General features: G+C 49.0%; 1 protein-coding gene across 1 annotated transcript in view; it reads left to right on the top strand.

The window, feature by feature from the left end:
* Positions 1 to 15,583, top strand: part of SCAF8 (SR-related CTD associated factor 8) — a 1,046,706-nt gene that overhangs the window by 1,014,185 nt on the left and 16,938 nt on the right. The window contains 1 exon segment of the mRNA XM_030198392.1: positions 10,897 to 10,979. The gene's annotated coding sequence lies outside the window, so the exon portion shown is untranslated.

Here is a 15,583-nt window from a genome sequence, read left to right as displayed (position 1 = left end):
TTTTTTTCTCCGAAGCCTTTAGCACATCTGTCTTGATGGTTCAGTAACTGAAGTCCCTAATGAAACCAAGGTCTGTAAGTCATAGGAGGGTTATGTCTACTCTACGAAGGTAGTGGTGGTACCTGGGAATCTACAATTAAGTTATCAAGGGAAAGAGTAGTAAAGCCTGAAGGAAATATGGAAACAAATGGGGAAAAGGAGAGGGGGTCAGTGTCAGAAAATCTATTAACGGTACATGAAGAAATAGTAGGTATTAAGAGAACCACAATAGTGCAAAGAATAGTAAACTAAAAAGTAATCAGTGCAGGGAGTAGAAGAACTAGAAAAAGTAGTAATATTAAATACATTTTGATCAAAAAGAGAAAGAACCAGATCTAAAATATGGCTTGCACTATTAGTACTTTCTTTATAGAATTATCTTCTATTTGCACACATATCAGGGCCAGCTTAGCCATTAGGTATCAAAGCGGTTGCCTAGGATGGCAGCTTCTGGGAGACAACAGGTACAGGGCAGGCTTCTACAGTCTGTGCCCTGATCGTGACTGAATAGATATGGATGGGCTGGAGTGTAAATTTTAAGGGGCTTCGACATTAGCTTCAGAACTTTTAGCACAGGAACAGTGCTAGGCAGACTTTTACGATCTGTGCCCTGAGAAAGGCAGGGACAAATCAAACTCGGATATACATATAAAGTATTACATACCATGTAAAATGAGCTTATCTTGTTGGGCAGACTGGATGGACCATTCAGGTCCTTATCTGCCGTCATTTACTGTGTTACAAGGAGCAGTTGAAATCACAGCAAAATGATAGGGCCTGAAGGCCACACAAACACAGGGGCCCTTTTACTAAGCTGCGTAGGTGTCTACACTTGACCAATGTGCGCCAAATTGGAGTTACCGCCCGGCCCTTGCGGTAATTTCAATTTTGGCGTGCGTCAGAAAAATATTTTTTATTTTCTGACATGCGGCAGCTACACTCGTCAAGTGGAATTTGATGCACGTAGACCATTAGAGTCTGGTTACCGCGTGAGACCTCACCGCTAGGTCAATGGCTTGTGGTAAGGTCTCAGACCCAAAATGGACACCCAGCAATTTTCATTTTGCTGCACGTCCATTTTCGGCCAAAAGGAAAAGCATTTTTTGTAGGTGTGCTAAAAAATAATTCTGCATGCACCCAAAGCATACATCTACACTACCGCAGGCCATTTTTCAATGCACCTTAGTAAAAGAACCCCTTATTGAGCCATCAGCATTTTTTTTACACCTTTAGGGAAGGTGTGCTATTTTCAGATAGCCTAATAATGTGTTTGTATTGTTCCTGGAGAGGTGGTGTGACCATGACTGTTGAGCTTGCGCTCCTCTGTTGTAGCTAAGACAGCATTATCTTATGCTGGCCCCAGTAGGTGGAATGATTTACCACTCAGACTTCGTCTGCTGCAGAAGATTGACATTCTTAAGAAACAGCTTAAGGCATTCTTATTTGCACAGGCATACTTTGGGTTTTGACTCAGTGTTTCTGTATTTTATGAAGATGAAGGATTTCTATGCTGATTATGTTTTTTTGTTTGTGATTTTGTCATATTATTCTCCGAGGACAAGCAGGCTGCTTGTTCTCACTGATGGGTGACGTCCACGGCAGCCCCTCCAATCGTAAACTTCACTAGCAAAGTCCTTTGCTAGCCCTCGCGCGCCCGCGCGCACCGCGCATGCGCGGCCGTCTTCCCGCCCGAAACCGGCTCGAGCCGGCCAGTCTTCTTTTGTCCGCACTCGGTACGGTAGTGTTTTCGCCGTGACGAGCCCCGGAAAGTCGACCTCGCGCGTCCAATTCTTCGACGTGTCTTTTTTCTTCGGAAAATATTTGAAAAGTGTTGGGAGTGCTTCGAAAACCCCCTCGGGTTTCGTTTCAACCCCTCCCCGTATTTTCAGCTTTTTGCCCCGGTAAGTTTTCTTTCGTTGTCGGGGTAGGCCTCTTTTCGGCCTCGGTCGAGATTTTTTCTCCCTTAAACTTTTTGGTGCTCTTTTTCCGTCATTTTGGATTTTGATTTCGCCGGCGTGATTTTTCCGCCCATGACATCGAAGCCTTCCAGCGGCTTCAAGAAGTGCACCCAGTGCGCCCGGATAATCTCGCTCACTGATAGACACTCGTCGTGTCTTCAGTGTCTGGGGGCCGAGCACCGCCCTCAGAACTGCAGTCTGTGTTCCCTGCTTCAAAGGCGGACTCAGGTAGCGAGATTAGCCCAGTGGAACGTGTTGTTCTCGGGCTCTTCGTCGGCATCGGCACCGGGATCTTCGAGTGCATCGACGTCGTCAGCGTCCAGACCATCTTCCTCGGCCGCCACTGCATCGAGGCATCGGGCCTCTGCATCGGCGCCAAGGTATCGGGCGACTGCATCGACGTCGGTGATACCGGGACCTCATCTGCTGATGTCGTCGGACGGTGGTGCATCGTCAGGAGTGCAGGTGAGGGCTGTCCATTCCCCTGCTGGTGGCGGTGAGCCTTCGGGTGGGTCTCCTACCCTGAGGGCTCCTGCGGTACAGCCCCCCCGAGACCGACCTCCTTCGGCCTCGGCCCCGAGGAAGCGACGGCTGGATTCTACGTCCTCCTCGTCGGTGCCGGGGAGCTCCGGTGACATGCTTCGGAAGAAGTCGAAGAAGCATCGACACCGGTCGCCTCCCCGCGTTGGCACCGAGAGCTCTGGGTCGCCGAGGGAGTCGGCACCCAGCAGGCATCGGCACCGAGAGGACCGCTCACCCTCTGTTCAGGAGGTGTCGATGCGCTCCACTCTGGACAGCCCGGAACAGCCTCCTCGCCCGGAACAGGTTCTGACGTCGACGCCTGCATCGACCTCTTTGCCTTTCTCTGCAGCCGCTCTGAACGAGAGCCTCCGGGCTGTTCTCCCAGAGATTCTGGGAGAGCTGTTGCGCCCTACCCCTCCGGTACCGGCGGTGCTTGCGCCTCCGGTACCGTCGAGCGTGTCGCCGGCTGGCCCATCGCCCGGGGTGAGGTCCCCGACGTCGGTACCGCACGCGGTACCGACTGCGGCCACCTCCCAGGAGGGCTCCCCGACTACGTCGGCGGAGGGAGCTTCGCCGATGCGGGCAAGGGAGTCTACCTCTCGACGCCCCCATCGTGGACGTGGCTCCACCGAGTCGAGCCGGGCGAGGTTGCAGACACAGGTTCGTGAACTTGTGTCTGACACCGAGGGTGAGGCCTCGTGGGAGGAAGAGGAAGACCCCAGATATTTCTCTGACGAGGAGTCTGAGGGTCTTCCTTCTGATCCCACTCCCTCTCCTGAAAGACAGCTTTCTCCTCCTGAGAGTCTGTCTTTCGCTTCCTTTGTCCGGGAGATGTCTACGGCCATCCCCTTCCCGGTGGTTGTGGAGGACGAGCCCAGGGCTGAAATGTTTGAGCTCCTGGACTATCCTTCTCCACCTAAGGAAGCATCCACTGTTCCCTTGCACCATGTCCTAAAAAAGACATTGCTTGCGAACTGGACAAAACCACTAACTAATCCCCACATTCCCAAGAAGATTGAGTCCCAGTACCGAATCCATGGGGACCCAGAGCTGATGCGCACTCAGTTGCCTCACGACTCTGGAGTTGTGGATTTGGCCCTAAAGAAGGCTAAGAGTTCTAGGGAGCATGCTTCGGCGCCCCCGGGCAAAGACCCTAGAACCTTAGACTCCTTTGGGAGGAAGGCCTACCATTCTTCTATGCTCGTGGCCAAGATCCAGTCTTACCAGCTCTACACGAGCATACACATGCGAAATAATGTGCGGCAGTTGGCGGGCTTGGTTGATGCTCTCCCCCCTGAGCAAGCCAAGCCTTTTCAGGAGGTGGTCAGGCAGCTGAAGGCGTGCAGAAAATTCCTGGCCAGAGGGGTGTATGACACCTTTGATGTTGCGTCCAGGGCCGCTGCTCAAGGTGTGGTGATGCGCAGGCTCTCATGGCTGCGTGCCGCCGACCTGGAGAATAGACTCCAGCAGCGGATTGCGGACTCGCCTTGCCGTGCGGATAATATTTTTGGAGAGAAAGTCGAACAGGTGGTAGAGCATCTCCACCAGCGGGACACCGCATTCGACAAGTTCTCCCGCCGGCAGCCTTCAGCGTCTACCTCTACAGGTAGAAGATTTTTCGGAGGAAGGAAGACTGTTCCCTATGCTTCTGGCAAGCGTAGGTACAATCCTCCCTCCCGACAGCCTGCGGCCCAGGCTAAGCCCCAGCGCGCTCGCTCTCGTCAGCAGCGTGCGCCTCAGCAAGGCCCCTCGGCTCCCCAGCCAAAAGCAAGGGGCGAGCTTTTGACTGGCTCCAGCAGAGCATAGCCGACATCCAAGTGTCAGTGCCGGGCGACCTACCAGTCGGGGGGAGGTTGAAAGCTTTTCACCAAAGGTGGCCTCTCATAACCTCCAACCAGTGGGTTCTTCAAATAGTCCGGCAAGGATACACCCTCAATTTGACCTCAAAACCTCCAAATTGTCCACCGGGAGCTCAGTCTTACAGCTTCCAGCACAAGCAGGTACTTGCAGAGGAACTCTCCGCCCTTCTCAGCGCCAATGCGGTCGAGCCCGTGCCATCCGGGCAAGAAGGGCTGGGATTCTATTCCAGGTACTTCCTTGTGGAAAAGAAAACAGGGGGGATGCGTCCCATCCTAGACCTAAGGGCCCTGAACAAATATCTCGTAAAAGAAAAGTTCAGGATGCTTTTCCCTGGGCACCCTTCTCCCCATGATTCAGCAAAACGATTGGCTATGCTCTCTGGACTTGAAGGATGCCTACACACACATCCCGATACTGCCAGCTCACAGACAGTATCTGCGATTTCAGCTGGGCACATGTCACTTCCAGTACTGTGTGCTACCCTTTGGGCTCGCCTCTGCGCCCAGGGTGTTCACAAAGTGCCTGGCTGTGGTAGCAGCGGCACTTCGCAGGCTGGGGGTGCACGTGTTCCCATATCTCGACGATTGGCTGGTGAAGAACACATCCGAGGCAGGAGCCCTGCAGTCCATGCAGATGACTATTCGCCTCCTGGAGCTACTGGGGTTTGTGATAAATTATCCAAAGTCCCATCTTCTCCCAGTTCAGAAACTCGAATTCATAGGAGCTCTGCTGGATTCTCGGACGGCTCGCGCCTATCTTCCAGAGGCGAGAGCCAACAACTTGTTGTCCCTCGTCTCGCGGGTGCGAGCGTCCCAGCAGATCACAGCTCGGCAGACGTTGAGATTACTGGGCCACATGGCCTCCACAGTTCATGTGACTCCCATGGCCCGCCTTCACATGAGATCTGCTCAATGGACCCTAGCCTCCCAGTGGTATCAGGCTGCTGGGGGTCTAGAAGACGTGATCCACCTGTCCACGAGTTTTCTCGAATCCCTGTATTGGTGGACAATCTGGTCCAATTTGACTCTGGGACGTCCTTTCCAAATTCCTCAGCCACAAAAAGTGCTGACAACGGATGCGTCTCTCCTGGGGTGGGGAGCTCATGTGGATGGGCTTCACACCCAAGGAAGCTGGTCCCTCCAGGAACGCGATCTGCAGATCAATCTTCTGGAGTTGCGAGCGATCTGGAACGCTCTGAAGGCTTTCAGAGATCGGCTGTCCCACCAAATTATCCAAATTCAGACAGACAACCAGGTTGCCATGTATTACGTCAACAAGCAGGGGGGCACCGGATCTCGCCCCCTGTGTCAGGAGGCCGTCAGCATGTGGCTCTGGGCTCGCCGTCTCGGCATGGTGCTCCAAGCCACGTACCTGGCAGGCGTAAACAACAGTCTGGCCGACAGGTTGAGCAGGATTATGCAACCTCACGAGTGGTCGCTCAATTCTCGTGTGGTGCGACAGATCTTCCAGGTGTGGGGCACCCCCTTGGTAGATCTCTTCGCATCTCGAGCCAACCACAAAGTCCCTCAGTTCTGTTCCAGGCTTCAGGCCCACGGCAGACTGGCATCGGATGCCTTCCTCCTGGACTGGGGGGAGGGTCTGCTGTATGCTTATCCTCCCATACCTCTGGTGGGGAAGACTTTGTTGAAACTCAAGCAAGACCGAGGCACCATGATTCTGATTGCTCCCTTTTGGCCGCGTCAGATCTGGTTCCCTCTTCTTCTGGAGTTGTCATCCGAAGAACCGTGGAGATTGGAGTGTTTTCCGACCCTCATCACACAGGACGAAGGGGCGCTTCTGCATCCCAACCTCCAGTCTCTGGCTCTCACGGCCTGGATGTTGAGAGCGTAGACTTTGCCTCTTTGGGTCTGTCAGAGGGTGTCTCCCGCATCTTGCTTGCTTCCAGGAAAGATTCCACCAAGAGGAGTTACTTCTTTCTGTGGAGGAGGTTTGCCGTCTGGTGTGACAGCAAGGCCCTAGATCCTCGCTCTTGTCCTACACAGACCCTGCTTGAATACCTTCTGCACTTGTCTGAGTCTGGTCTCAAGACCAACTCCGTAAGGGTTCACCTTAGTGCGATTAGTGCATACCATTACCGTGTGGAAGGTAAGCCGATCTCAGGACAGCCTTTAGTTGTTCGCTTCATGAGAGGTTTGCTTTTGTCAAAGCCCCCTGTCAAGCCTCCTACAGTGTCATGGGATCTCAATGTCGTTCTCACCCAGCTGATGAAACCTCCTTTTGAGCCACTGAATTCCTGCCATCTGAAGTACTTGACCTGGAAGGTCATTTTCTTGGTGGCAGTTACTTCAGCTCGTAGAGTCAGTGAGCTTCAGGCCCTGGTAGCCCAGGCCCCTTACACCAAATTTCATCATAACAGAGTAGTCCTCCGCACTCACCCTAAGTTTCTGCCGAAGGTTGTGTCAGAGTTCCATCTGAACCAGTCAATTGTCTTGCCAACATTCTTTCCCCGTCCTCATTCCTGCCCTGCTGAACGTCAGCTGCACACATTGGACTGCAAAAGAGCATTGGCCTTCTATCTGGAGCGGACACAGCCCAACAGACAGTCCGCCCAATTGTTTATTTCTTTTGATCCCAATAGGAGGGGAGTGGCTGTAGGGAAACGCACCATATCCAATTGGCTAGCAGACTGCATTTCCTTCACTTATGCCCAGGCTGGGCTGGCTCTTGAGGGTCATGTCACGGCTCATAATGTTAGAGCCATGGCTGCGTCGGTAGCCCACTTGAAGTCAGCCACCATTGAAGAGATTTGCAAAGCTGCGACGTGGTCATCTCCACACATTCACATCTCATTACTGCCTGCAGCAGGATACCCAACGCGACAGTCGGTTCTGGCAGTCAGTTCTTCAGAACCTGTTTGGGCTTTAGGATCCAACTCCACCCCCCGAGGGCCCTGTTTGTTCTGTTCCAGGCTGCACTCTCAGTTAGTTAGTAAATTTTTTAGGTCAATCTCAGTTATGTCCTCGCCGTTGCGAGGCCCAATTGACCATGGTTGTTGTTTTGAGTGAGCCTGGGGGCTAGGGATACCCCATCAGTGAGAACAAGCAGCCTGCTTGTCCTCGGAGAAAGCGAATGCTACATACCTGTAGAAGGTATTCTCCGAGGACAGCAGGCTGATTGTTCTCACAAACCCGCCCGCCTCCCCTTTGGAGTTGTGTCTTCCCTTGTAGTTGTATTGCTACATACTGGACTGGCCGGCTCGAGCCGGTTTCGGGCGGGAAGACGGCCGCGCATGCGCGGTGCGCGCGGGCGCGCAAAGGACTTTGCTAGTGAAGTTTCCGATTGGAGGGGCTGCCGTGGACGTCACCCATCAGTGAGAACAATCAGCCTGCTGTCCTCGGAGAATACCTTCTACAGGTATGTAGCATTCGCTTTGTGTTTGTTTTTCTTGTAACCTACTTAGTTAATAGACGGGCTATAAATATTTAAAATAATTGCGGGTGGTGGCGGGGGGGGGGGGGGGGGATGCAAGGCTGAAGGTTTGCCTACGGCATTTGACATGTGTCAGTGCTGCTGCAAGAGTATTTTTGAAAAATATGCACATGCACTGCAGCTCCTCCCTGCTCTGTCCAAACTATGCCCCCTGAAACATCTAAGCATAGATCTTTCTGTGTGACTACCCCCAGAAGGTTGTATGAAAGCTATTTTCTAGATGTAGGAGTAGGACATGATTTACATGCCAAAAATGCTTTATGAAATTATCCCCAACTGCATTTATGTTCTTCCCCAAATCTCTGTAGAATTGCCTAAATGTTTTATCGTGATAACTCCTGTTTCTGTTTTATTCTATTTGTTGATGGAAAATATGAATTTAAGGTTTTCTTTTGCTAGTACAGCATGCTTCAACTTGAATTTCAGGATCTTTCTCAATATTTTTGGTGTCCTCAGTCTTTTAAGGTATTCTACCAGTGATACCTCTGTATGAGAAAGCTAAATTATTGTTGTTTAGTCTGTATCAGGAATGTATTCCTGCATCAGTTAAAATGTTGGATGGCTCTTGTTTTAAAATAGATAACATTTCTAAAGTACTGGGAATGCTATTAAATTTCTCTTTAAGTGGGCCTTTTACAAAGGCGCGCTAACATTTTTAGCGTACGCTAAACCCTAGAGATGCCCATATATTCCTATGGGCGTCTCTTGCGTTTATTGCGTTCTAAAAATGATACCATGCCTTTGTAAAAGACCCCCTTAGTGTGAAATGTTTAATTCATTCTAATTGTTTTCAACAACATCCTACATAATAATTTGCACCTCCAACGTTCCATCGCTGTCTGGCTGCCTGGGTTCGTAACATTTCATGACGTCAGCCAACCTCCAGTGTTCCATTCCCCCTCACTGCCCCGCCCTCGTGTCAAAACATAATGATGTCAGAGGGCGGAACAGTGAGAGGGAAGGGAACGCTGGAGGCAAGCTGACATCAGGATGTTACCAACGGAAGGGAGGCCAGCCAGAAAACGATGAGGTACAAAGGAAAAGAGAATCGCGGCACATTGAGGAGAGAGCAGAGCAGAATCGATGGACATGGATGGGATGGGAGGAGAGGACAGGAGAGAAGAGAATCGCGGGACATGGATGGGAGGGCAGGGAAGGGGAAAATCGCTGGATATGGAGGGGAGGGAATGGGAGGAAAGGGAAGAATCACTGGACAAGGAGGAGAGGGGAGGGCATGGGAGAGACAAAAAATCACTTACAAGAGAGCCTTTCTAGGGCCTATTTCATTGTTGAGGAAACGGGCTGGGTTCCACTAGTGTTCTTATGTTTGTTAAACAGCCTGAAGGAACATGCTTCTAATTTGGTGCCTATAGTTCTTATCCCACAGAAGGGCAGGAGGTGTGGAGAAGGTTCAGTAAAGCCAGAGGAGAGGAAAAGGTTCCGGAAACCTAATGAGTGTGTGAAGCTGCTAGTTTTAGAATATTAGTTCAATCTACCATTCTATTTCAGATGGATTACTGTAATTCTTTGTATTCTGGTATTTGAGTGAAGCTTAAGAGGAAAGTTTGGGCCTCTTTTACCAAAACCGCGCTAGCGATTCCTGGCACGGCAATGCCAACAAAGCCCATTCACTTTGAATGGGCTTTGTCGGCATTACCGCAAGGGAATCACTAGCATGGTTTGGTAAAAGAGGCTCTTTGATTCAAAACACTGCTGCTAGGCTGATATTTAAGAAAGCAAGATTTGATCATGTCACCCCTTCGTTTTTGAGTCTTCATTCCTGTTGAGGCCCATATTTTATTTAAGTTTTGTTGTTTGGTTTATACAACTTCGAATGGTGATGCATCTGAAGGTTTTTCTTTTATGTTTCAACTTTTAGGTGGCAGAAATAATTAACGTTTAATTTTGTCTTTTCTATTGATGAAGGGAGTGAAGTTTAAATCTGCCCATGAAAGGTCTTTTGGTTATGATGCAATTTGTATCTGGAATTCTCTACCTTCATAAAGAACATGCATCTAATTTCAACTTATATAGAATGTAGAAAGAAGCTGAAAACACATCTTTTTTTTTACCACATTTGTATGTGCTGATTGTTAATTTTTTATATATGTTATTTCATTTACTACTGTAGATATGATTATTTTCTTACCCACTTTGAACCTGATTGATTAGGGATTTGGTACGATACAAATCATTTACTTAACATGTTTTGGTCACGAAGGAGTAATTTTCTCCTTTCTTGCTGATAGGACCATCTCAATAATGATACTCACTGCACAATACTTTAACAATTCGCTTCTTATAATATCAGTAGATAGTCTTTTATTCAAATTACGCTTCATTGATGTTATTTATCATGAATTTTTATGGGAATCCCAAATTACCCTCTACTGTGATAACTGTAAGTAAGGAGTAATTTTGTGAATAAACCAGGTTCTCTTATGTCAGCTATAATGTTGGTTTTTGAGAACCCTCCATCTCTAGAAGCAGTAATGTTAGTAGGCATGTTTTTGTGAGTATAATGTTCATGTATTAATGATGGAAGTTCTCTTGGGGCTTGGTCCCACTTGCCCTTTAGGAGCTGGTGGGATTTGTGGCTGGAGTGCCTGGGTTCTGAATAAGTGGGTCCTAGGGCCAATGTGGACTATGGATAAATGAAAGAGGTCTTTCACAGTGAATTGAAAATAGAGATTTATCTCTCCATAGAAACATAAGAGGTTCCATGAACCTAAGGAGTCGGAGGGGTTTATTGAACCAATGAGTTTGGAGTTAGGATTTGTCTCTGCAGATCCCTGACAGATTCTATGAACCAAGGAGTTAGGAGGGGATTCAATAAACCCATAGCAAGAAAGGAGTGACTCAAGAAGTCACCAGGTGAACCCATGATTTTAGAGGAGAACAGTGGATAGTCTAGTGGAAGTGGAATGAAAGGGAATTCAGGGAATCTGACGATATAGTTGGTCTTCCCTGTGAAGTGCTTTTTCTAATTTTTTTTCCATTTTCATTTTTTTGCAATGTATTAGTCTTGAAGAACCTGTTCAATAAATATGTTCTATTTTTTGAACAGTTATCCCAACTGGACATTGCATTTTTTGAGCAACTGTGCTGATTGTGAACAGAGTGTCAAAAGGATCGCCACATCCTCAAAAGGTAGGACCTTGAAGAAGTTTTCCCCCCCCATCCAGTATGGTCCCAAGGGTGAGAATTTGCGCTGCTAGCCTTTACCTTCACTAAATCTTAGATGCCCAGGTGTTATACATTTTCTCCAAGGATAAGCAAGATAGCAAAGCCTCACAGTATGGGTGACATTGCTGATGAAGGTTGCAAGAAAAGGCTTCTTTAGCCAGTGGCATAGCCAGACCTATCATTTTGGGTGGGCTCACAGTTAGGATGGCAGCATTTTCTCTGGCATGGCAGCAACACGCCTTCATTGTCTGCACCGCTGCCACAATCCTGCATCTATCTCCCTATGTCTCAGCAGCAGCGGACCAGTGGTAGTGATTCATGCTGCCTCCTGCTTCGTTCTAACCTGGAAGCTTCTCCTCTGCCGCGCGCCCGCGTCCTGCCCCAGCAGAAACAGGAAGTTGAAATAATGGGGACAGGACGCAGCAGAGGAGATGCTTCTGGGTTAGAAGCAGGAGGCAGCATGAATCGCTACCCCTGGTCCGCTGCTGCTGAGACAGAGGGAGGTAGATGCAGGATCATGGCGGCAGTAGGCAGCGTCTGGGAAGCAGATGCAGGATTGGAGCTCAGCCTGCTCCCTCCACTGCCATTCTGACGAAAGTGCTCCACTGCTGGGTGGGCCTGAACCCAAACTGGGTGGGCCTAGGCCCACCCAGGCCCACCCTTGGCTACGCCCCTGTCTTTAGCTGAGTAATTTACTAGAAGCTTTTCAGCTGCTTCATTGCACATGTGTCATCAGAGCTCACATTGAAACATGATTCTTGTACTTTGACCTTTTGTAAGTTTTTTCAACTAGTTCTTTCACTGTTGTGTGGTTCTTTTTCCTGGTAATGTCTTAGCTAGCTTTTCAGCTGTTTTCAAATTTCTGTTACTTTTTGTACTTAGTTCAGTGTACGCCTTTGTTGAGGACCTCAGGCTCCCAGTTGGGATATATTTTTATCCAAATTGAGTCATTTGATTTTGTTTCAGCTGTTATCCCCCCCAAAAAGCCCACAGTATTTTATATATAAACGTTTTTTATTGATGGACATACTCATTCAAACATAGTAAATGCTTACAATTTATATCCTTACCGATATTTCTACAACAGCAACAGATCTTACAGCGTGTCTATCCCATCACTTTTTAACATTTGCCCCCTCCCACCTCCCCCCTCGCTCCCCCCCCCCCACCCCAGGAAAGTGAAAACAACAAACCTCTGGATTTGAGCTTCATACTTCCTATGACACTCTCGTCAAACCTTATCCAGTTCTTAGTCGCTTGCACGAGGGGCTTATAACTTCATTATATCGGTCCTAGCCTGTTAAATACAGCACTTCTGGCTTTATGAGATATATTTTGCAAATAATGAGTCCAAACATTAAGAAATTTCTTTCTTCTCCTCAAGTTATCATAGGCTTCCCTTGCCTCCCACAACATTAGCTCATGTAGCTTATTCCTCCATAGCCAAACAGAGGGTGGCTCTACCTGCATCCAATGTCTCAATATGCATTTTTTGCCCACTGCAAATGCTTTACATAAAAATACCTCCGAGTTTTTATCCGATATCCCATATGCATTGTTTTTGTTTCAAGAGTAAAGCCCACAGTATTTTAAAGAAATACCCCCGATGTATCAGGGCCATATCCATCAGAGATGCCCATAATTAGAGAGAGATAATGGACCTGGGGGAAGAGGAGAGGGAGTGAAGCTTGTGAAAGGGAGAGATGTTGGATCTGTGGGTGTGAAGGACAGAAATTATTAGTCTTTTAGGGAAGGGAAGGGGGGATGAGATTTCATGTACCACCTTTCTGTAGTTACAATCAAAGTGATGTACATATTTTGTACCCAGAGCAATGGAGGGTTAAGTGACTTGCCCGGATTCGCAAAGAGGTACAGTGGGAAATAAATAAACTTACTTTAACTGTGTGATTGTGATTAAACATGTTAATCAAAATATATATATATAATCTAGGGATGCACATTTATTTATTTATTTTAGTTACATTTGTACCCCATGCTTTCACACTCATGGCAGGCTCAATGCGCCTTATATATACAGGTACTTATTTGTACCTGGGGCAATGGAGGGTTAAGTGACTTGCCCAGAGTCACAAGGAGCTGTGCCTGAAGTGGGAATCGAACTCAGTTCCTCAGTTCCCCAGGACCGGAGTCCACCACCCTAACCACTAGGCCACTCCTCCACTCATGGTTTTTAACGTGATTAACGCGTTAAAATTTTAACTTGCACTAATAATTTGAACAAATTAATCGTATTCTGCTCCACCTCCTCCCCTCTGAACTTGCCTGTATAGACGGCAGCACTAAGTGCATGGTTTTCTGTAGCCAGAGCCCTCCCTCTCTAGCATCCTGCCTCCTCTGACAGAACTTCTTGTTTTCTGCGTGGAGGACGCTAGAGAGGGAGGTCTCTGGCAAGAGAGAAGTAGTGTGTTGACTAATTCCCTCAGCTCTAACCCTCGTCGTCTCTTTGCCACCCTCAACTCCCCTTCAAGTGCCCTCTGCTCCCACCCCCCACACCCTCACTCTCTCCTCAAATCTCCTGGCCGACTACTTCCGTGACAAGGTCCAGAAGATCAACCTGAATTCACCCCAACCTCTCCTCCTCTTCATCCTATAACCCCACTCTCTCAACCACCAACCCAGGCCGCCTCCTCCTCTTTTTCCTGATATCACCGAAGAGGAAACGCCCATCTCTTTCCTCCTCGAATCCACCACCTGTTCCTCAGACCCCATCCCCCCAACCTACTTAGCACCATCGCTCCTACTATCACCCCCACCATCTGTCATATCCTCAACCTCTCTCTCTCCACTGCAACTGTCCCGGACATCTTCAAGCATGCTGAGTGGTCACACCACTCCTCAAAAAACCATCTCTTGACCTACCTGTCCTCCAACTACCGCCCCATTTCCCTCCTACCCTTCGCTCCAGATACTTGAACGCGCCGTTCACAGCCGCTACATTGATTTTCTCTCCTCTCATGCCATCCTCAATCCGCTTCAATCCGGCTTTCGCCCCCTACACTCGACAGAAACGGCACTATCTAAAGTCTACAATGACCTGTTCCTCGCCAAATCCAAAGATCAGTACTCCATCCTCATCCTCCTCAACCTATCTGCCGCTTTTGACACTGTCAATCACAACCTACTTCTTGACACACTGTCCTCCTTTGGGTTCCAGGGCTCTGTCCTCTCCTGGTTCTCCTCTTATCTCTCCCATCGTACCTTCAGAGTACACTCTCATGGTTCGTCCTCCTCCCCTATCCCGCTCTCTGTTGGAGTTCCTCAGGGATCTGTCCTTGGGCCCTCCTTTTTCAATCTACACCTCTTCCTTAGGCTCCCTGATCTCATCTCATGGTTTCACTATCATCTTTATGCTGACGACACCCAGCTTTATCTCTCCACACCAGACATCACTGCGGAAACCCAGGCCAAAGTATCGGCCTGCTTATCCGACATGCTGCCTGGATGTCCAACCGCCACCTGAAACTGAACATGGCCAAGACTGAACGTATTGTTTTCCCACCCAAACCCACTTCTCCTCTCCCTCCACTCTCTATCTCAGTTGATAACACCCTCATCATCCCCGTCTCATCTGCCCGCAACCTCGGTGTCATCTTCGACTCCTCCCTCTCCTTCTCTGCGCATATCCAGCAGATAGCCAAGACCTGTCGCTTCTTCCTCTACAACATTAGCAAAATTCGCCCCTTCCTCTCTGAGCACACCACCCAAACTCTCATCCACTCTCTCATTACCTCTCGCCTTGACTACTGCAACCTACTCCTCACCGGCCTCCCACTTAGCCACCTATCCCCCCTTCAGTCCATCCAGAACTCTGCCGCACGTCTTATCTTCCGCCTTGACCGATATACTCATATCACCCCTCTCCTCAAGTCACTTCACTGGCTTCCGATCAGATACCGCATACAGTTCAAGCTTCTCCTACAAATGCACTCGATCTGCAGCCCCTCCTTACCTCTCTACCCTCATCTCCCTTTACGTCCCTACCCGTAACCTCCGCTCTCAAGACAAATCCCTCCTTTCAGTACCCTTCTCCACCACCGCCCACCTCTTCAATGTCGCTTTCGGCACCTAATCACAACACCTCTACTCAGGAAATCTAGACTACCCCAACTTGACATTTCATCCTTTAGATTGTAAGCTCTTCTGAGCAGGGACCGTCCTTAGTTATTAATTTGTACAGCGCTGCGTAACCCTAGTAGCGCTCTAGAAATGTTTAGTAGTAGTAGTGTGTGCTTAGCGCTATCCTCTGTACAGGCAGTTTCAAAGGGTTACCAGGGGATGGGGAGGGAAAATGAGATGCAGGTGAACATGGGGGCAGCAGAAGGAAAAAAGCTGCCAGAGCACATGGGGGGAGGGGTAGAAGAGATAAAGATGCTGGAGCACGGTAGGGGGGGGGGCCAGAGAGAAAAATGTCGGTCAAGGTGGGGAAGAAACCCAGACCAAAGTATCCTGTCTCAAGTGGGGTTTATATGTGAGATGGTGCCCATGGAGGGAAGGAAGGAAAGATGGAGGAGATGGTGCCTATGTAGCGGAGGGGGAAGGAGATGGTG

The sequence above is a fragment of the Microcaecilia unicolor genome, chromosome 3 (assembly GCF_901765095.1).
Source record: "Microcaecilia unicolor chromosome 3, aMicUni1.1, whole genome shotgun sequence".
NCBI lineage: Eukaryota > Metazoa > Chordata > Amphibia > Gymnophiona > Siphonopidae > Microcaecilia > Microcaecilia unicolor.
The sequence above is the reverse complement of the archived record's forward strand: the minus strand, read 5'-3'. Positions and strand labels throughout refer to the sequence as shown.